This window comes from Triturus cristatus, chromosome 12 (assembly GCF_964204655.1).
Source record: "Triturus cristatus chromosome 12, aTriCri1.1, whole genome shotgun sequence".
In the NCBI taxonomy this organism is placed as follows: Eukaryota; Metazoa; Chordata; class Amphibia; order Caudata; family Salamandridae; genus Triturus; species Triturus cristatus.
In genome coordinates this window covers 277,388,603-277,410,835 of record NC_140595.1, presented here as the reverse complement: position 1 = coordinate 277,410,835, position 22,233 = coordinate 277,388,603, and the positions used below count along the sequence as shown (strand labels likewise).

Sequence of the window (22,233 nt, the reverse complement as noted above, 5' to 3'; positions counted from 1 at the left end):
TTACTAGGCCCACGTGCACTCAGGGCCTTGCCTTTCACACTCACTTTCCATTCACCGTGTGGTCTCACCATCGGCCACACCGGGCAGCATCTCTCTCGCCGCACTTCTCTGGTCTAACACAGCCTCGCCAGCACCGACCTCTCTCCTCTGCCGGCATAGGGACTCGACAGCACCCATCAGTGTTCGGGATGGCTGCCTGGCTGTCATGCCCACCGCAACTGCTCCACTGCAAAGCTTCCCTCAGCGCTGCCGACACCACTTCCAGCCACTCCGCAACGCCTCCGGCTGTGGCTCCTGCTCCGCTTCTTCGCCACTAGTTGCAACTCGCGGGCACATGAGTCCGACAACTCCCTCGGCCCGGAGACCATGTCAGGTAGACTTGATACCACACCTTTGTGCGCTGCTACTCGTTGCTTCCCAGGTTGAGCCTTGCAGCAGGGACAGACCCCCTCATCACCAGTGTAGAGGGGTGGCACCTTGGGGTACTGCAATGACCTTAGGACATAATTGGGCAGGGCACATTATGGAAGGGCACAGCAGACAAGTCGTGGTTACGTACATAAGCCATGAGCTGCTTAAGCACCTTTATTTATCACGTCGGGACTGAGCCTGGCCTGAGGGTGTAAGGTGCAACATTGTAGGATAGTTGCGAGATGGCTCACTACAACACCCTATGTTGATGTGCTTGCCAGTGCACCCCCTCTAAAACCTGGGGGGGTTCAACATTATTTGCAACTTAAAAACAAATTTACTATTGGTCTGAGGGGTGGCATGGCAATAACTTCATTCTATTTAACAGTGTTAATATGTTGCAAAGGGTCAACTGGATAGGCAAGTCAGGAAAAACTCTGTTCAACAATGATATGATTGTGAATTTTAACAATTCCCACACAGCTGGCCTTTTGCTATCAGATTGGTCAAATTTGCATGCACCTTCTACTGGTGCGTTGCCCCTCTCCTTAGGTTTTTTCTAAAAGCCTCCTGCTATTCTTGCCAATCATTGTGCATCCTACCAATTGCCTTCATCCATTCACTTCAATGTATAACATAAGGATTATATACCCTGTGTCCCTACTAACCACAGATTTGGAGCCCTGAGTTCTCTGACTGTCCGTGATTGACTATTTCAAGAATGTTGCAACAATGATGGTGCTACTGACAACAGGGGCCATTCTAACGTAAATGACACAGACACCGTTCCCATTTTGTTTTGTGAAGTAGCAGGAGCAGCCAGAAACAAGGACAATGTTCGTTGGATCTAATTTTTGAAAACACACAATGTAATTTGTCTGCAAGAAACATGGGAGATAACCAACAGTCTGCTTTTGGAGGGCTATAAGGGGATTTCTGTCCCTGCAATAGATTTAAGCATGGGTAGTAACATTGGTGGGCCTCTAAGTACTAACTTCACTAAGTTTAAATCAATCAATCTGAGGAAATGTAAGCGCGCTACTCACCCGTGAGGGTCTCAAGGCACTGGGGGTGGGGGGGGGAAGCAGCTCAGTTCAGTCGAAGAGCCAAGTCTTGAGTGTCTTCCTCAAAATGTTCAGGGAGGGGCGCGTCTGATGTCGATCGGTAGCTCATCCCAGCTCTTGGCCGCAATGAAGGAGAAGGCTCTTCCACCTGTTCTGGTTCTGTGGATGCACGGGGTTTCGGCGAGGACTAGGTCGGCGGATCGGCGGTTTATCTTGGGTATGTGGAAGGAGATTCTATTGTTGAGGTATTGGGGTCCAGTGCTGTGGAGGCGTTTGTAGGCGTGGGTGAGTATCTTGAATAGCTTCAAATAATTGGACACAGGTTCTACAAACTTACTAGCAGTCAGCCTTTCATTTCGGAATCATTGTAATTTACTGCTTATCAATTTTTATAACGCTAACCCTAGTCAGGATGAAGATGTTAGTGCTTCCCATTAAAGATGTTTGTTGCAAAACATGCCTGCCCTATAAAGGGAAATGCTTCAACACACAACTACGTCACGCTTGCCCTGTGCAAGAGTTCTGCAACTGGCCACCCTTACCACCTGTCCCCCCAACATTTTAGTTATTCTGCTCCAGGCGAACTGTTCAGTCGCATATTAAGTAATTTCAATTTTGTTCTTAATCTTATTGAGTCAGCCAGTGTAGACGAGAGGTGCATCTCAACTGTGCCTACATTCACCAGGAGGTGTTGTTTTTTCACTATCAACTTTATTTTTTGTCTCTTATGGCTTAGCATCTTCTTTTCTGAACTTTGAGGTGCTCTGGAATTCCAGAAGTGATCATATTCCTTGGTGTGCTACTTTTTCCCAGTGGGCAATTCTCTTTTTTTCTTTTCTTTTTTTAAGCTTTTAATACATGAAAGGTCATGCAGAGCAACAAATATAACAATGAATAAAGCACAATTGCAGACAGTTACAGTGGCTATGAGTCAGGATACTTGGTATATCATCATGAGTATGACATAAACGAGGATGTTGCATACATATGACACATTCATCCAAGGTAGTTTACACACGGAAGCATGTTATCACAGATGGTATGGCAGGTAAGGAAAGGTTTGGTTGAATGCTCACGAGAGGAATATGCCTCCTTATTACGCATACCTTCACTCTGCATGCAATTACAACACGGTCATTACAACGCCCGCGTTGTAACAACGCATACCATTACCCCACAAGTCGTAACAAGTGGATGTTGGAATAGTATAATTTACAATTCCAACTCAGTCTGTGCGGACAGAAGGGAAGATGTTGGATTTTAGATCGCGGGGTAATGGCATGCGTTATTACAATGCAGTCATTGTAACGACCACTTTGTAATTGCATGCGGGGTGACAGATTTGTTATAAGGGCTGTTTACCCTCGGGAGAGATGCAGCAGTCAGTCCAATGTGTCAGGTTCCAAGGTGAGCAGATAACCTCTAAGGGGCTGCCAGAAATCTTTAGGCATAGAGGCTGCAGTTGAGCATAGTTCCCGCTGACCTTGTCACATTGTGAAATACATTTAAACTAGCTCAAGGTGAAGGGGGTGCGGCTGTTGCCTTAGAGGATTGCAATTTTGCATTTGATGAGGAGTGCCAATGATGTGAATCTACATAAGAGGGTGAGGTATGACCTCTACGTCTATCATGGTGGAGATGAGAGAAACACAGAGGTCCAATAATGACTAATCTGGGGGCACGTTTATGCCATGTGTGCAAAGTCTGCTTCAGGAGAGAAGCATTTGGGACATTGGGTTAGCGTGTAGAACCAAACTTTGCAATAGTAGAAGGGGTGATGTATGCCCGGTGTAGGAATTTGAAATGCAGTAGATTTGTTTATGGTTTACGGATATGCGGCGAGTCTGAAAGCAGCAATAGGATCATACCTTATCTGTAAGTGGGGAGCCCAGTTCAGCGCCCCAGGCCCCCCTGACCCGGGTCGCGGTATTGGGTGTCATGGTCACGCAAGTGTGCACAGCCTTGAAACCATTCTATCCCCATCCGTGTCCAGCGGAAAAAGCAACAGTGGAGGGAAGTCATCGGGGTCAAAGGGTAGGAAGGTACACGGAAGTGCAGAGTGTTATGGAGCTGTCTAAGCACAAAGTGGTCCATATAGGAGGCGTTTTGAAAGCGAGTATGATCAGCAAGTGTTAGGACATGCCCATTCAGGAAAGCGTTTCCCAGGTAATGGAGGTTGTGACGCTGAAGGGTGCGCTGGACTAGTCTCATGTGTAAGGGGTAGACATGGGTTATTAGCCAAAGGTATGGCAGGAGAGTAGAGAAGACCACCACCCAGTATCCGGTGGAGTTTCCACCATGCCCAGCACGTTGTGGAGATGGTTTGGAGGTCTGAAGGGTCTATGGTAAGACCCTTCATGAGTATGGATGAGTGGGGAAGGTCCCCTAGTTAGTCCCTCTGGGGTTTAAAATCGGGAATACGAGCATCTGGGTGGTACCAGAGATGTGCGTAGTGACATTGACCACAAGGTACTAATGGTAGAGGTCCGGGACTCCAAAACCGCCATGTTAGAAGGGGAGAGTTAGACTATCCATGCGTATAAGGTGCGTGCGGTCTACCCAAATGAGCCATGTTAAGAGACTACGAAGGGTAGTAGAAAACTTGTGTAAGTGATATAGGAATGTTTAGGAAGTGATAAAGGAAACAAGGGAGGACCACCATTTTGATTATTGGCTATAGTCCCAACATGGAGAGGGGGAGTTTGAACCAACGTTCTATCTGGGTCGTAAGCCTATCTAGAGCAGGGCCGTAGTTAAGCTGAAGTATCTGGTCTTTATCCCTAGGAAGGGGTTTATCCAGGTAGTTAGTGCTCTCCACATACCATGCTAATGGGTATTTGATAGAAATAGGTTGGGAGCTGTCTCTGAGGGGAAAAAGTTCAGATTTGGCTCAGTTGATATGGAGTCCTGAAAGGTTGCAGAATCAGGATTGGGGTGGCGTCCAAACAACAACATGTCATCCACCTACATTGAGAGTAGGAGGGGGCTTCGGGTGAGTTGGAGGCCGCAGTCAATATAGCACTCCTGGAGATGATGGATGAGGTGATCCATTGCAATAATAAATGGGAGAGGGGACGGGGCAAACCTGTCTGGTCCCTCTGATGATAGGAAAGGCCTCTGTAAGTGTGGCGCTGATGCTTAGGCGTGCCAGTGGACTGGAATAGAGAAGCCTGACTAAGGAGATAAAGCCCCTGGTGAGGCCTATCTTTGTCAAAGTTGCTCTCAAAAAGGCCATCTCAGGGGTCAAATGCTTTCTTAGCTTCTAAAAGGACAGCTACTGCTGTGTTTGTGGGGGAGATCTTGTTAGCACCGCAAAGATAGCCATTAAGGGAAGTGGATCTATGGGGGACAAAACCAGACTGCATAGGGGAGATCATTTGTTCCATTAGTAAGGACAATCTGGCAGAAGGAATTTTGCTAAGATATTATTGTCCAGATTAAGAAGGGATAATGGGCGATAGGAAGCACATAAATGAGGGTCTTTGCTGAGTTTCAAAAGTAGAATTAGTACAGCTTCTCAGAGAGTGGGAGGCAGGGAACTTGTGTCTAAGGATTCAGTGTACATGGCCAGAAGATGCAGAGCTAATTGTTATTTAAAAGCTTTATAGAATGATCCTGTTAAGCCATTCAGGCTGGAGGCTTTGAGCCCATCTAAAGCATCAATCGACTGCATGACTTCTTCGCATGTGATTTGTTCACTGAGGAAGCAGCAATGGTCATTCATAAGTCAAACCATGGCACTTTCTGTCAAGTAAGTGGGATCTTCTATTATTTGGCGGACATGTGTGTTGTGTATAGATGTGTATAATAGCGATGGAACTCAGCCAGGATGCCCTGTTTGTCAGATATGGGGTTCCCAGAGTGTGGATGTAACTGTGACATAGCCACCAAGATGGTTGGGGCATAGTAGCCATGATCTCACTGTCAGCCAAGTCGCAAAACACAGTCAGTATGACAGAGCGTCAGTGTAGTTAGGGGCTGCTGACTGGTTGAGAGGTGGCTTGGTCAATGTTGCGAAAGTTCAATTTCTAAACATTGGAATTGGGAGCATATATTGTGCAGGATACCCACATGCTTAGATATGAACACTTCACAAATGTATGCCTTGAAGGCCTCCCAAAGAGTATACTGGGTAGAGATTTTTCTGGAGCTCAAGGCAAAGTACTCAACTACTGAGTTGTGGCGTTCAGTGCGGAAGACCTGATCATTTCGGGCGTCACCAGGGAATCTACAGGAGTGCCTCCGATCTGCCATAAGGGAGCTGTGGGTGCAGGAGGGCCGGGCTATGGTCTGATGAGGTTTGCGTTAAAGGTTTTACCTCAGTGGTCCAAAGTGAGGCATTGGCAGAGAGGAGACAATAGTCAAGCCTTGTACATATGGCATGAGGGGTAGAATATAAGGTGTAGTCAGGCATGGAGGGATGTTGAGTGTGCTAGATGTCATGAAGGGCATATGTGTTGATGATATGGGTGTAGTACGCCCAGTGCGTGGTGTTTTCTACTCGGGGGAGGACCTGTAGAGTCGTTGTAGGGTAAAATAGCATGTTAAAATCTCCATCCAGTATTACCAGATCCGCATCCAACCATGCCATATGAGCATAAAGATCATGATAGAATTCAGGGGTGTCGATTTTAGGGGCATATATGTTAATAAATGGTGTGTGCTTGTCAGCAGGGGTGCCAGATAGTGTCAGGTATCGACCATCTGTATCCACAAGGCTAGTGTGCAGTGAAAAGGGTATGCTTTCATTTACGAGAATACAGACTCCCCAAGAATGGGAGCTATAACAGGAGAAGTAGCGATGTGAGCCCCAAGTAGAGGCAAATGTCACAGTCCCTAGGCGGGAGAGGTGTGTTACTTGAAGAAAGGCGATCTTCACTCCATGACAAGACCGGTAGGAGAGGACTTGCGTGCCATTAGGAGAATTATTAATATCATGAATATTCCATGTAAGGAAGGCAGTAGGGGTCGCTGGTATTGTAAAGTAGTGGGGCGGGGGAGGGGGAATGCAAAGTAAAGAAAAAAAGATATAAATATGAAAATTACACTTACCTGCTCCGACGGCCGCCACCTTGGTCCCGATCCTCACCTCCTGGCTGTCCAGAAACTGCTGCACACTGCGCAGGCTGCCAGCTCCCAATCCCAGCACTGCTCACATACCGGGAATGCTATTGGTCTGAGCGCCTGGGTTCGGCACTCAGATGTGGACTGAGAGCCTGTGTTGGTTTCTCCACCCAGCTGTACAACACAGCTGGGTGGAGAAAGGCTATGTGCACATGACTGTTTGGTCAGCCCCAGAGGGCCAGCCAAACAGTCATGCCCACTTGACAGTGCCCACAACTCCCTCCTCCTCCCTGGTGCTGAAGCATCAGGATGACTGGCCCCCACCCTCCCTCGAGCCGAGCCTGTGTGACAACAAATAAAATGATAGTAAAATTGTTTTATTATATATATTTTTTTTGGTTGCCTCTGCTGACTTTCAGTGTGTGTGGGGAGGACGGGGGGGCACGACGCTCCTCCTCCATAATGGAGGCGCCATCCCTGAAGGAATGTGATGTCTACCACCCTCCTGAGCCATTAAGAGATTCCATTTAAAATGAGAATGTGAGTGAGATAGTGCCATATCAATGAAAAGCACATAGTGTACCTGATGAGCAAAGTGCAAAAACCAGAATACAAAAAATCAGAAACCCAAATGTCATGTGCCTGAGATAGACCCTGTAGGATTTTGTGTGATTCTTGCATATATGCAATCTTTTTTTCTAAAGTTGCTTTCTCTTTGCCACATTAACGTTTGACACACATTTTGCATTTGTGACGCTTGGACTGGTTTCGCATAAACACTGACCTTTCTGGCACGGAACACTTCATTAGAATACTATCACACTGCCTTGGCATTCGGTGCAAGGCCTCTCACGTGCGTAATGCAAATGTGTTTTATTATTACATCCACATGGTGACACAGCTATCTGTAGAACACAAACAATGGTTGCCTGATCACAATCTCGACCAGAGGTAAGGATGCCATTTTCCAAATATAGCCTTTTGTTTCCTAACATGATTGGAGGAGACACTTCTGCTGACTTCAAGGTATCCCTGCATGTCGAAGCCTTCCCCTAGCAGCTTACTGACATCTCTGTGAGGGTTTTCCCGTTCGTGACCAAGACGGGGTCATACACTCTTACCCACCAGGTTAAGGGATTAGATCATCCATTCTGGGGTTTTCTTGGCAGATCATACATTCACACACTTGACATGTAAGTTAGGGTTAGCATCGTAGGAGTATGCTAGATTTTTAAAGTGTATATGCATACATATATAGCCCGTCTTAGCAAGTTGGTGGAACTGTTTTTGTTAACTGTGTTGACAATTATTATAACTTTTGTCTGCTTCTGTCTATTAATCTTTGCAGCCCATACCTTCTATAAAAGAATCACTACTCACCCACTGGTATGTTTGTGGCCTATTAGGCCGTGGAGCTGAGAAACTGCATCAGTAGCGTGCCCGTCGCAGGATGAGCTAGTTGAGTTGTGGCAAGATGGCGGGTGTGTCGAGTGGGCCTCCGCCACAGCCTCACTGGGGTGTTGCGGAGATGTGAGGGTGGCCAGCAGCACCAGCTAGACTGGGTAGTCTCTGCTTGATGATCGCCCATGGCCCATATCACCATGGGGCCTCCGAGGCCATGCCGAGCCACGCAGGCCACCCAACACTTCAAATATGGCCAGGAAGTGGCCCTGCCATGGGAAGGCCTGCATTCAGCATCATCTCATTGACAGTTGCATCGTTAGGCAGTGAGGAAGAGGGTAAATAAAAGGATGGCAGAGATTCTTGTGCGATGCGGGCTACAGCCACCGCAGCTTCACAAGATCTCAGCCATCTTGGTTGCTGCCGTGGCCACGTCCCATGGGTGGGCAATATAGTGCCAAATTTTCACACTTTATGTGGACGATAAGGTTATCCCCAGACAATTGTATTAGGACTTGTTCAGCAAATGTTCCAGGGAGTTTTTAACTTGCCTGGGAGATGGAGTCTCGGGTTAATATATCCTAGATATCTAGCAGACAGCCACCAATGGCCTGTCGGTGGCAGTCCGCCCGACATCAAAATGAGGGCCTTTATCTCAATACCACCATTAGACATCAAATACCTTCTCATGGTCCAACTTGATAATGGTACCTGTCTTTAAAAAGCGCTGTAAAGAGGATCCACATTGTTATCGCCCTATCTCCTTGATCGATTCCATGGTCATGGTGATAGTAGGAGTAATACTAAAAGTAATAGACTAAACATGTGGGTCAATGACTATCATTTTTTGACTGAGGTTCAATATGGGTTCCAGTCTGGGAAGGGGACGGTAGCTCAATGTTTGAATCTCTACGTGCTTATAACTAAATATACTAATGCTAAGGCTGGCTCACTTCATTTGGGGTTTAAGGACTTGAGCACAGCCTTTGATAGGGTTAATAGGGCTATGTTCTGGACTGTTATGTTTGGAATATGAGTGATAAATCTATTATTGCCTTTTGCATGATTTGCACATGAACCTTACCGCTTCTGTTCGTTATGGGAGTGTACGACGAAGTTTGCTTTGCAAAGGGATGTCGGATAGATGTGTGTTAGCTTTCTGTTTATTCATGTTGTATATTAATTATTTAGAAACTTTTTTTTTATCTTTGACAGGACAAGATCTACCCTTGCTGGGTAGTCAGGCAGTGTCCGTTGTGCTCTATTCCGACGATGCTGTCCTGATGTCCAGAACTACCCTGAGCCCTCAACTGCTTTTGACAGTTTTGTGGATTTTGTGTACAGCCTGGAACTCAATATCAACTTTATCAAATCTAATATCATGGTAATTGGCCCGAAAATACCAAGAGTAGATTCCACTGTAGCAGACTTAGCAAAGTGAAGATGTTCCTCTATATTGGGATTCTTTTTGATTCCTCTATTAGTTGGTCTCCTTTGGTTAGCACCAAAAGTCACACTTTTGCCAGAAGCATTGCTTCTGTTTTTGACTTTGCCTCCAGATTAGGGCAGAGATGTGTTATTACTTTGCTTAAAATCTACAAGGTGAAATGTCTTGCCATAGCTACATATGGCAACGAGATTTGGGGGTATACTAATCTGTCGCAACTACAATCAACACAGAACAGATTTTTATAGTACCTATTTTTTTTTACCCTGCAACGTGTCCCCCTATAATGGGCTCCACCCTTTCACGACTTGGCTATGCCATATATATATGTGCATGTAGTACCATATAATTGTGTGCTTTAATAATATTGACGTAAAGTGGTGCACCTGAACGAAATACTGAAGGTACATTTGCTGTATAATCGAGACATTTACATGAGCATGCTTACTAATGTTTTCCTTCTAGTGGTACCAAATTGCATTTTTTATATATATCTGCATTTGTGTAGTTTGAGTAATTTTTTTCAATCATTTGAATAGCATCCTTCATACATTTTTTTTAACTGTATATGAATCCAGAACCATGCATTTAAATGTGTATTGAAGTGTTTTGCTGCGTTAGCTTGACCACAGGTCTCAAGCATTTGGACTCTAATGTTTAACCTTCAACTTAAAAGTTTGCTCAGGTTGCATTATTTTCTTCTTCTTTGCAGGTACACTCATATGATCGCATAGTTAGTGAAAGTAGGGATGGGCGGAATTTGCGAAATTCACTTTCGCAAATTATCGTGAAAATGTTAAAAATCTCCGCAAACACGTGGAAATATCGCGAAGATGCGGAAGTTTTTTTCCCGTCCGTTCGTGTTATTTTCTGCATGGTCGCGGCTCGCCAACTTACCCATGTGGTTGCTCGCTGGCGCGGCCATCTTGTTTTCACTTGTCTCGCGGTGCATGATCGCGAGAAGAAAGACGTGATCGCGCGACGAATTACGTCACTGCGGGCGCGAACTGTCACGAGACAGCGCAAATGGCCACCAACAATCCAACATCTCATGGTGAACGCGACTGGATCGGGAAAACTTGTCGGCGAACGCGGGGATTCTGGTAAGGCGATCGCGCGCACGCGAGAATGTATTATTTTACAGCGCGAGCAAGCAAAAAATTTCCAGTAAAATGCGGATTGCGGAAATTTTGACATTTTCGCGCTCTCGACGGATCGCGAAAATGTCAAATTATCGCAATTTCCGCAACCGGAACGGAATTTTAGCCCAGGCCTAAGTGAAAGGCACATTGTGTATGAAAGTTAGTGAGGCTCAGGAAGAGAACTCTTGGCAAGGACAAGAGGAGCTAACTAACAGAGGGAGGACACCTATTCATGTTATATCTAGAGACGGGAGGAATCCATGGACTTCCTGATGTTCAGATCATGAGATGGGTGTATCGAATAAGGTTGCAAAGTTTTACTGTGAGAAGGTGGAAAAGTACTGGAACACATGATGTGGGATTCGCCAATGTTCTCTGGAAGTTTAAATGGTAGTCACACTTTCGCTTGAGTCAGATTCCTTTTATACTTCGAGGGGCACAGATCTCTATGCTATATTTCTGTTGTGTGGCTTTATGACTCACAGAAGACTCTGAAATGCTGACACATTCCTGCTTTACTGGATCTAGTTAGGGTTTCTCGAATTAATACTACTTAGTTCAGGCTTAGTTTAGGTAATTTAGATTTACTCATACCTAGGCAAGAGGACCAGAAATTATATACTGATCACCAGATATGTTTCTTATTTTCTGCATTGCTATTACTGAATTCCTAGTATATTTTATGCTTTTGAGACTTAAATGTGTTAGATGATTTAGACTGCCAGTAGTGATTCCGTATTTTTACAATTTATTTTTGAGAGTTGTATACATTAGTTTGGCTTTGAATTTGTAATACACCTACATTTAATCCCATTTATTGACTTTTGGTCCTCACTGTGTGGCCAAACGAGCTACACTGTAGATTAAACTCTTGGATGATATTAATTGCTCTTTATTTCTCAGGCACCTAAAAAGGTCTATTGGAGGGAAATTTGGATATTTGGCTGAGTGCTTTGGAATGTCCATGAAGATCTAGCGATTGGCTTTATTTCCTACCTAATTCAACTTCGTCCCTTGACTTTGTGGTTATCTGTTTGGCTCAAGAACGAGCTTGAGTTTAACAGTTTAATTATTAAAGACTGAGGCTGCACCATGTCAACAAAATCCTGTGGCTTAACTACGTAAAACCTGGCTCTTCGATGGAAGTCAGTGAACATGCAGGAGCTGCGGAACCCCCCACCCCCCCACACCGGCTCTCTCAGTGCCTTGAGAACCATTCGGTGAGTAGCTCGTGCTTTACAAACCCCCTGATTGATTGAAATTATTAATTATTAACGACTGAGGCTGCACCATGCCAACAAGATCCTGTGGCTTGACTAGGTAAAATATTGCACAAACTTGAACAACCTGCTTTGTTTCATAACCCAGAGTCTTTTAAGAAAGATATAGCCTGGGTCAAGAAAGCCTACTTGATGGTAAGGAGGAATGAAAGGGAAACTAATGCCATGTCTATAACTGCTGTCAGATCTTATGGATTGATTCAAACCACTTATTCTCAGGAATTGTATCGAATTTATGCGATGACAAAAATCCAATGCTTTTTGTTTACCTGCTTCAGGCTTAATTAAATACATCTGCTATGAGTCCCGAAGGGATGAACTAAGGAGACAGATAATGCTACTTGTTTATAAGATGGCATTTGCGTCCAAGGCACCTTACACTTTGTTTTTGTATGCCCCTTTTATTCTTACATGCGTAAAATATTTTTTAAAGCCAATACTGGCAGACTGCAATTGTAGGCAAGCAAGGCCCACTCGGTTGCACCTGCAGATGCTGCCAGACCAAGGCCGATTAAGACCTTTAGAGGTCCTAAACACTTTAAAGATTTGTTTGCCTCCATATAGTAAGAATGAAAATAGTGTTTACTTCTGTATACTTCCACGTTATGGAAATCCAGCAATGGAATGTTTCTGTGGTGCCCCCATGCCCTTGATGCCCTACGCACCTTCTTATTTTGCTTAATGGTTAATCCAGCCCTGTGCTGGACGTTAGAACCTGTCATCATGCTGCTTGCTTTTTAGGTCTCGCCTTGCTATCGCGTAAGCACTCGCAAAGCGAGACTATTGTAAAAGGGCTTTTCAAAGTGCTCCCAAAAGCGGATTGCATGGCTAGCACGCGCACAATAACGCGCATCGTGCCGCCATGCACTCCGCTTTTGGGAGCACTTCAAAGGGTCCGCTCCCCCGCCTGGAATGCGCTCCCCCGCCCCCGCCAAGCGCACGCGCCACGCTCCGCCGGGCTTGCCTTGTTTTTCTTGGTTTTTTTTCAATTCCAGGACTGAATTGTACTGTATAATGTAACACGAGCACGTACACCACAGGCAGGTAGCTCATGAAATATTCAACTTTGAAATATTCAACTTTGGAAAAAACACTGATTCTTTAAACAAATTCCACAGACACGTCGGATCGGGTCATAGGGTGCCGCCCCACAGACATCACCATACCCAAATAAACAAACGTTTACTGTTTCGCTTTATGGTGGATGCGACACACTCCCAAACGAGAAGTGAAAGCGAAGAAATAGACAAACCCCAAAGGCAAATCCATACCCTTTAAAGATACTACAGTATAGAATACGGAACAATACAATAATGTAATACAGAATAAACAAATATTCATTATAAAAATGCGATGACTTCTGTCACTGCTTCGACCTTCGGAAATCATCCCGTTTGTTACACGGCTTCAAGCACCGCCGAACAATTAGACACCATCTAAATCTTTCTTACAGACGCAAATGAAATAAAACCCGGGAGCTCGAGAGGGCAGGCTCGAGAGGGCAGCCTCGTGACCGCACCCGCTAGCTGCGTCACCAGGTCACCATTGTTCGACAAGTCCCGCTGACAGAGCCATTCCTTTCACACCCTCAATGCCGCTAGGATGCATAGGAGCTTTACGTATCGTCTCCTACCTTGGTACATCGCAATTTGCCGCCAACCCAGCATTTTAGGAATATTTCAAAATCCATTCTTCTGCTATATAACAAAAGAATAAGCGTATCTTCGACACCAGCAGCCCCTTCCCCACATCCTTCAGAAATGGATTAAAAATGGCTCTCTCGATCCCAGCCCTTTCAAGTTCACAATCTAACATTTGCTTTCACTTTCATTTATGCAATTTCTTTAGAAACGTGACGCCGTTTGCCCCCTGCTGCCAAAACAAAACTTGCTCGAGGACTATGATTGCCGACGGTACGGTCAGAGGTGCCCACTTTGAAAATAGGGGAACCAGCTTCGAATCTCTGCTTTGGCTCACTTTCCTGTAACTCTGGACAAATCACCTAATCTACCCCATAACTAAAACAAGCATTGGCATAGCCAATAGGTCTCGCCTTTGGGACCTTATAAGTGTTTAGCCATGCAACAGTAATGTTGGTGCAGCAAGGATATTGTGCTGCATAACTTAATACTTATAAGGTCCCAAAAGCGAGACCTATTGGCTATGCCAATGCTTGTTAAACGGTGCAGTTAGAATGCGGAACTTGAGGATTTTAGACTGAGGAACTAAGTGCTGTTCTTACATTTTACCACGCAAGGTATGCAGTCAGGATTTTTTTTTTCTTCTCTTTAAGTTTTTTATCATGTGAGCTATTTTAATAAAACTATGGACTTCCGAAGTTATATTGTTTTCTTTGTCTTTACATGCTTTAAACCGAATTAAGTATTTTGGACTGGACAGTCACGAAGCATGATACTGTGAGAAACAGATTTTGTTTTAATTTAGAGTGAGACGCACTTGAGTTTTTTTATATTTAGGCACTCACTTCTCTAAGATTTTCAGCACAAAGCAGTACGTGTTTACAGCCCAAGTTATGTATATGCAGGGTTCACAATGCAAGCAAAGGAAAGGAAGAAACAAGGGTGAAAAGGCTGGTGTTTCAGCAGGATTGAGAAAACCTTAGTACTGTGAGGGAACCTTTGGTAAAAATGGGGAACTGTATCAAAGACGCACAAAAGGCAGAAACACAAAGAAACCAGCACCAGCAATACCAGCTGCAAGTGAGCAGACTTGTACTGCCCCAATATCCAGGTGACTCATGACAAATGTTATTAGCAGGCATCTCAATCCCTATTCGGGGGGGGGGGGTGGCTAGGGGCAAGCGAAGGCTATTGGACCACAGCTGTGGGGCAGGAACCTTTTACCTCTGATGTCATGAGATCAGTTCTACTATGAATCTGCAAACTGGGCCAAGGACAACCCCTTCATGACTGATTCCTGTTGGTAGCAGTGCAAGCAGTCAGACTTCTAAGGGAGGCGAACGTGAGAGTATAACAGGCTCAGCGCTTGACAGACCCTACCAGCACAATAACGTGATTGTAGCCCGGTACTCTCCTATGAGAAAAGAAAAGCACCATAATACATGGTAAAACTCAATACTACACTCAACACAAAAATATCAAATACCTGGGGCGCATTATACATGTGGCGCACTTTCCTTCATTGCACTTTGCACACCTTCAATAAGATGCATCCAGCTCAATGAAGGAAAATGCGCCACATTGTGGTGAATGCACTGCCCCCAGGGCAGCCGTGAACTGATGTGGCAGCGCATTCATATGAAAAACAGAGCGGCTGCTTTAAAGCAGCTCCCTGTTTTCACAGTACATGAGGCATCCCGTCGGCACTTTGAAGGGTGATTTGAGATACTCTTGCAGGCGGGTGCTGTCACTGACGGCACCCACCTGCAAGGGGATGTCTGGGGGGTCCATAGGATCCCCTTTACCCCATCCAGAGGGCTACTCACAGGGGGTGCACTGACAGTGTGCCGCCTTTTAAATGTCCCTCTGTCAGTGCGTCTTCTGAGAGCTTTTTTGCCTCTGTGCCCACGCGTCTGTAATACGGCGCAGAGGCAAAGGGATTCCATCATCTGCATAGGGCACGCCCCCATGCAAATGGGGAATGCCCCCTGAATATAGTGCTGGTGCTTAATGTGTGCCAGCACTATCGGTATTACAGAAGGGGCTGCACTAGCATCTGCAGCCCCTTCTGTAATACGAAAGTGCCCCGGAGGGAGTGCAAAGCAGGCAAAAACACCTATTGTGCCCCCAGGGTACTTTGAGTAATACGACCCCTGGGATACTGGTGAGAGGCTAATTCTTGAAGGTAAGGCTCAACCCCTTCTCACTCTGTTTCCATCCTGCCGCCCACCTTATGAAGGGGCACATTGGTGGGGTAGTAGTGCAGTTGCAGTGCTTTCTTCCACCCAGGCTACCAGTTTTTAAGCAGGTGTAGTAATCAGTCTCTTGGAGTTGTCCTACAGCTGCAGTTGGTCTTGTGTCGGCCTCCCTCCCTTCAGGTAGGGATCCTCTGTCACTCAGGAGAAGGTCCTCTGGCTGCTTTTGGGCTAGATAGGAGATTCACTCTCCCTTACAGGTGCAAACCACTCAGCAGTGTCATTGAGGCAGTGGCAGTGCAAGGCTATCTTCAGACGGCAGGGTCTGACTGGCCCAAAGGGCAATCACTAAGTAGCCAACGGGCTGGCCTGACAGGTCAGCGTGTGGGATGATTTTTTGCCTGTTTGTGTACCTGCTTTATGGTCTGCTGGGCCAGTTTGTACCATTGATTTTCATGATATTAAAACAAACATTACCTGCCGCAAACTCAAATCCATGAAGTCTTTCATATATTGCAAAACACTTATACAGCATATCTTTACATGTTCTAAACTTGCCCAATTTGCAAACATGTGCCTCTTTTTTAGCTTTCTAATTCACAAATGGGGGTCATTTTTAATATGGTGTCCAGACCTATTTTCTATCTCAGTCCGACTCTGTCAAAAGAGGCCCTGTCATGGGCTGATGGCATGGGCAGAATGTGAGCTGCTAGATTGCAGACAGGCCTCCTCTTTGCAGACGGTTGAGTCCTGGGTCAGTTCAGTTGCTCTGTTTGATACAGTGAGAACGGAATTGATGTCCTGTTGTTACTTTGAATTGATCTGTGCCAAACAACTATATGAATTGATATAATAACTGAATTAGAGTGCAGAGGTTTATATTTTCATTTTGCACTTTCACTGGATCCTATTGGGTTCCAGTTGTTGGCACCTTAGGTAGTGAGTGGGGTGCAGTCGCTGTAACCTTGAGGGGCACCAATACTTGGATGTCAGACGTTGAATGCACAAAGAGAACAGATGTGCTACCAATCAAACCACCTCTTCCATTTGTAAACAGAGATAGTAGTCCTCTGGAACTATGGACGGTACACCCCTTCAGATTCAGGACCAGACGCTTGTTAAATATACACATCTGATAGATTAGCGGGAGGCTAGGTGAACATAAACAAAAATGCCAAACCAGATGCTCAGAGTTAGGCATGCAGGATTGGGCGTGTAACTATATACCAAGCATGGTACATTTCTAACTCAACAAAACATTTTTGCACACTAAACTGCTATGGATACATTTTAGGTTCCAATTGCAGAGTGTCTCCATTGTATCAATTATTTTATCAATGTATTAAATGTCTGTATCATATTTAGGAAGTATCTTTTCCTTTGTTTTTGCCTTCTTTGTCAGTCAGCTGCTCAGTTACAAAATGTCCAATAAACCATTTCTGTGTGGAAAGTTGTTTATTGTGTGGTGTAGTTGTGTGATGTCTCAGTGTAATAAACTCACAATGCCGCCTTGGATCCAGTCAGGCTTCTTTGTAAAACTTTAGCTCAACCCTGGGTAGCTCTGACTTTGAGCAGTCAGGCTTTGTCAAAGGAGCAAGTGCACAGCATTTAGAAGTACCACAACAGTTGACCGAGAAAGAAACATGACACAAAAAAAATCTGACACTAATTTATAAAAATAGCGTTTATTTTTATGAAATTTTTCTACACCAAACAGAACAAAATCCACCAAAGATTTCTGGAGATATAAATTGCTAAGCAAATAATAAGTCGCTGTATTTATTTAAAATCGTTAACAGGCATTGGCAACTACCATTGTTACTTGGAAATCTTTTGTAAAGTTTTAACCGACAACTCTGACCCGCTTTGGGTGGCCAACTCCAGCAGGAAGTGAGTCACAGAGGCCAATGAGGCTTGGCAGGACTGTTACATTGCAGTTAAACTAATCTCCTGTCCAGCTCCAGGCTCTATACGAAGGCGAGGAGAGGAAAACTCCATCTAGCTTTTGTCGATCTCTCCTCGGCCTTCGATTGCGTCTCTCATACGAAACTATGGCGTATTTTAAAAGAAATGCAGGCAGAGGAACACCTAATCGACTTCCTGAAAGCGCTCTACAGTAATGCCTCAGCGCGTGTCCGATTTGATAGAGTGGGCGAATGTACCTCATTATTTAGGGTCCACAGAGGGGTAAGACAGGGGTGTGTCCTGGCCCCATTCCTTTTTACCCTATATACCAACGGACTCGAGAAGGCCTTATTGGAGGGAAGTCAGGACGTCCCCCAAGTGCAACTAAATTCGGTTACCAGACGCATACCAGCATTGCTCTATGCGGACGATGCAGTTATTTTAGCAAGAACACCTTTAGCTCTTCAGCAGGCATTGGAATCCTATAATAAATTTATGCAAGGCATTGATTTGAGGATAAATGTCTCAAAAACCTTTGTGATGAACTGTGGCAAAGGTAATAAAAAAGTAAAAGATATCTATCTAAATGGGAGTAAACTGGCCACTACTTCCACTTATTCATACCTGGGGATTCTAATAGATGAAAAGGGCTCTTGGGGCCAAGCAATTACTTTAAGAAAACTCCTTTTTATGAGAGCCACTTCTGCCCTTGTTAATTTTTCTCAACAATTAGGAAAAAGAGCTCCCTTGGAATTATTAAAAATATATAATGCAAAATGTATGAGTGTAGCGACATATGGGGCAGGGATTTGGGGACACCGCAATGTTCACGAACTGCAGAAAGTGGAAAATGCTTTTTTTAGATATTTATTGGCGGTTCCGCCTTCTACATCTACCTTTGTCTGTCACGCCGAGCTGGGAGTCCCCTATCTAACAGACATCATAAAAATCCAACCTGCAATCCTGTGGCATCGTATTTGGAAGTCAGAGACAAATCGCTTCAATCAGCTAGTGCTACAGGATGCCCTTAAACTGGATCATTCCTGTGACATAGAATGGATAAGATATGTGAGGGACTTCATGAAAGACATTGGAAATCCTGAATATTTTAATAACCCTTTCTCCATGTTGACTGTCTCAAGGAAAGATTTCAAGAAATGTTGTCTGAATCACATGGAGAGATTGAGATTTACGAGTGAAGTTTCAAAATCTTCTGTCAGCCATCACCTTATGATTTCATCCTCATTTGGCATGCAATTGTATTTATTAACAACTGAAAAAGGATATGACAGATTTGTTCTTACTCGTTTTCGGTTGAACATCTTTCATAGGCTAGTGGCATTTCCAACTGTTAATAACTGGTCAAAAATATTACCAAAATGTCCATGTGATTCTGTTTCCGAACAATCAACTATTCATGTTATTTTATTTTGTAAATTCTATAAAGACTTGAGAAGGAAATGGTTAACCCCAATTCTTAAAATCTGGGGCATTCGACAATGTCGCCCAGCATTTCTGGCTCTCCAATGTCTTGATAATGATTGTATAAATTTTAACGTTACTATTTTCTTAAAAAATCTTATCAAATGCCGAAAGAGTATTGTTTTAGACTCTTTTAATAGCGATAGCACACAAGTATAATTGAGGATAGAGCAAATTGTTTATTAGAGCTGTTGTGATGAAGTATTGTAATTATTAGGTACCAAACGTTGTTTTGGATATATCCCCCAACGATCCTAATACTGCAGACGGGGGTTATTTTTTCTTCTTTCCCGCTCTAAAACATCATTAATCTTTTATTATGTCTGATACTTCAACAAATTGTACTTTTATCAGTTGTATTGCAGCTATTGCTCTATATTACTCTTTTCTTAACCAAGAGCCAAACTCATGAATTTATAAATCAAAGATGAAATTATTCCATGCCTATAGATTGCCATTTGCACATATACTAACCAGTATCACCTACATGAAAGTCTCCTGCTACATATCTTGTACATATATTTTTAAGGTTACTTGTTTTATTGTATAAAATGAAATATAAAATTGTATATGCTTTTATGGACTGAAATTAACCTTCCGAATAAAGCTGTGTCTTGCGCATCAGCCAACTCCTGAGACTGGTTTATTTTGAGGGTTTGGTTATGTAACTGTTTTATTGCTTTAATACACCTTTAATACACCTTCCGCTGTTGCTATAGCCGATTGGTCACAGTGCTGTATCACTGTTGCAGTGTCTAGAGAAAACACAGCGATTCCTGCAGTTGCTGGGAAATGGGCAAGAGAAAGGCAATGGAGAGCGGGGGCCCCACAGGAAGCAAGAAGGGGAAAAAATCTAAGGTTTTAAAGCATGCTGCTAGCAACTGTGTTATGGCCAGAATCGAGAACATAGTTTTGGATTGTGAGGACATTCTGAGTGGGAACTCTACTGGGCCTGTTGGGGATAATGTGGAGAGGTTGGATAAAACTCCCCAAAAGGGTATACCTTCTATGTTCTTAAAAAAGAAAAAAACTCCTAACACAACTGCTTCACACCTGAATCCAATTCCCCACAGCTCACTAATGGAGGACACTAGACTTACCTTAGTTTTGGATACCTCGGTCTCCCACCCTAAGTCTCCAGTTAAAGGCGATCACGATTCCAAGAAAGCTTTAGATGATTCCTTTCAATCTATCCCCTGCTCCAACCGCTTCTCAGTGCTAGAACCTGCATTAGATATAGCTGAGACTGTAGCTGAGACTGTAGCTTGCCTCCTTCCCAGTAGATGTGGACACACCGAGCAAAAGGCTCTTCTGTCGCCCCCATGTAGCTGCAAAGAACTTCTTGAGAGCCTTATGGAGAAAGTTGACTCACTCCAGGGTACAGTGACCACTCTCAGCAAGATCATTGAGGCTCTCAATGTAAAGCTAAATCTTTCCCTGCCTCTTGATATCGCCCAACCCTCTCCAACTATTCCCCCTGTAGTTGCACACACTGCTAGCTTGCAGACCGTTTCTTCCCAATTGGTCCCGCCTAGACGACCTGGTGTTTTGCCCCACCCTCCAAGCACGTCTTCCCCCTTGCCATCCAGCTCTACCTCTACGTCTAGCTATGCGAAGAAAGCTAGTGTAATTAGTTCCACTCGTCCTATTGGAACCTGTAGAGGGGGCACTCCCAGGGACTTTGAAACCCACCCCGCCGCTAAGCAGGACGCCCCGGTATCTACTCATAAGGCACCTGGCGCATATCATTTGGGCCTAAATCATAAGAAGTCAGTTTTCTTGGTCAAAGTTCCCAAACTTCCCCCCAATCGGGGTCTGGAAGGGAGTGTATCACTTTGTAATAAGGCTATACACTGGTTGCGCCAGGTCCGGGGCTGCAGATCTATCATTAGGGAGGATATAATCAGGGTAAAAAGGCTATCGACCCATAATTCCCCGTTTGACTGCTTAGAGTTGGAACTTGTGGACGAAAATCTGGCGGAGAATTTAGTGGCTCTTGAATTTCGCTCTTCTTCTCCCGATTTTTCATCCATTCAAATTAGACGATCACCATTATGGCCCCCAATAGGAGTTACACCCCACATGCCATCGGGGGAAATAGGGGGGGAATCTGGCTTGAACAAGGTGGACTGACTGCCAACATTACTCAGCCCCGGTCCTAGAATCTCAAATATCCTCATTCCCCAAGACGAATTCGAGACTGTGGACACTCTTTCTAATTCGACACCCCATGCTCTAAATACTTCCACACTCCATATTATGTCTTGGAATATAGCGGGCCTGGAAAAGAAACTAGCCATCCCCGAATGGAATGCCCAGGTTGAAAAATATGAAATTTGCCTATTCCAGGAAACTTGGAGCTTGAAACCCCTACACAAGTCAGGTTATACCACCTATTTCTGCCCGGCAGTCAGATCAAGAAAGGGACGTCCCTCTGGAGGCCTGCATATATGGGTTAGTGCTTCACTGAATTGGTCAATTTCCTCTCACAATTGCATCTCTCATGACATCTTGCACTTAACAGTAGGTGGAGCACACAATAAACCCTCATTGGATCTTTTTAACATCTATGCTAGGGGAACCAAGGGCACCCTGGGATCCGCTACTATATCAACGCTGGAAAGCATTCTTTCCGGCATCTCCCCGTCTTCGTACATTCTTATAGGGGGTGATTTAAATTGCACTTTCGAACCGCTTGGTGCGGAGGATTTTTTGGGTACCGCTGAATTAGATGCCAAATGGAGTATCCCGACCCTCAATCTCCCTCCGATCAGAAAGTGGTCCCAGAGGGTTATCCAATTAAACGCCCTCGTCCAAGAGTTCAACCTTAGAGCCGTAAATGGAAGATCCATTTCAGACCTCCATGGGGCATTCACCTTTAATAGGATTTGTTCTCCATCTAGGATAGATTATATTCTCTTAGATGTCAGGCTATGGTGTGATCTGCTAGACATGGAAGTTAAACCCTCCACAGATAGTGATCACAACCCCTTATGCTTAAAATTAAATAATGTCTGGCAAGTACCTGGTGCCGACGCAACTAGCCGAGCGTTCCTGTCTACTAGAGAAGTGGTCCCTAGTAATTGTTGTAGACGCCTCAAATGGCAGAAAGTTGTGATTAAGGAACACAAATTGGCAAGCATAAAGGGCAATCTAGAAGTAGAGATTAGCAATTTTACATCTTATGCCAATTCCGCTTTGT

General features: G+C 44.5%; 1 protein-coding gene across 1 annotated transcript in view; it reads right to left on the bottom strand.

Annotated features, from left to right (window-relative positions):
• Positions 1-22,233, bottom strand: part of NR1I3 (nuclear receptor subfamily 1 group I member 3) — an 858,363-nt gene that overhangs the window by 675,475 nt on the left and 160,655 nt on the right. The gene's annotated exons all lie outside the window — the stretch shown is intronic.